Consider the following 1,083-nt stretch of genomic DNA (forward strand, 5'->3'; position numbering starts at 1 on the left):
TCTTCTCACAAGGGCTCCAAACAGCAATTTGTATAATTTGCACACTTACATAACATGCGGAGAGATTAACGTTTTCAGTAGGAATGAGTCTCTCACTGTCAGGCTTTAATCTGGTATATTAATGAAGAATGTAGACTTAAAGAAACGTCAAAAACTCTCTCAAACTTGCATAGAAAAGGAAGCCAGATTTAGTTAAATAAAGGGACTTCCAATCATATTCACGGAAATAAAATCACTCAGCTCCACAGCAGGGAGACATGTTTCCTAGACATACAGTCTACATTTAAATATAAAATCATATAGCATTTCAGTTCCTGAGAGCTGTTCAGGAACACTGCACAGTGTATCATTAGGAAAATGTGAGCCTTGTGCAATGTTAGCAGCCCTGGTGGTGCAGTGGTTAAGAGCTATGGCTGCTAACCAAAAGGTTGGCAGTTCAAATCCACCAGCCACTCCTCAGAAATACTACGGGGCTGTTTTACTCTATTCTATCGCTGTAAGTCAGAATCGACTCAGTGGCAAAAAGTTTGGTTTTGATGCTACCTTAACAAGGTTAATATCCCAGAATTTGCAAAACAAAGGGAAAAAGCTAAAAGTTAAATTTAAATTTCCATCCATTATTTCAACATAATTGCTTTATTATGGCACAAAATATCCCAAAAACTATTATACAGTTGGTATAGAATGCAATGTGATCTTCATCCAAACTGCCTATTGATGAATGGCAAATGGGAAAATATTGAAGAATATAATTTTAAGAATAATGAAAAGGAGTGTGATGGGTGTATATCACATGTTTATAGTCTATCGGTTAGAATCCAGTTATAAAAGCAAAAACCCCACTAGGAATTTCAACAAAAAGAATTTAACATAGAGGATTGATTATACAGGTGTTATAAGATTTAAAACGCAAAAACACAAAATAACTGTAGAAAGCAGCTACTGCTTCCTTGGGCTAGGTGAAGAAACGGTAGGTTTGGGGTTATCAGAATCTAGTACTTTAAAAGAGGGGCCACACACCTGGGGCTCAAACTTATGAGAGGGCACCTCCAGTTGTGTGAGTACCTCAAGAGCTCAGGAAGG

Source organism: Trichechus manatus, unplaced genomic scaffold, assembly GCF_000243295.1.
Source record: "Trichechus manatus latirostris isolate Lorelei unplaced genomic scaffold, TriManLat1.0 scaffold00006, whole genome shotgun sequence".
Classification (NCBI taxonomy): domain Eukaryota; kingdom Metazoa; phylum Chordata; class Mammalia; order Sirenia; family Trichechidae; genus Trichechus; species Trichechus manatus.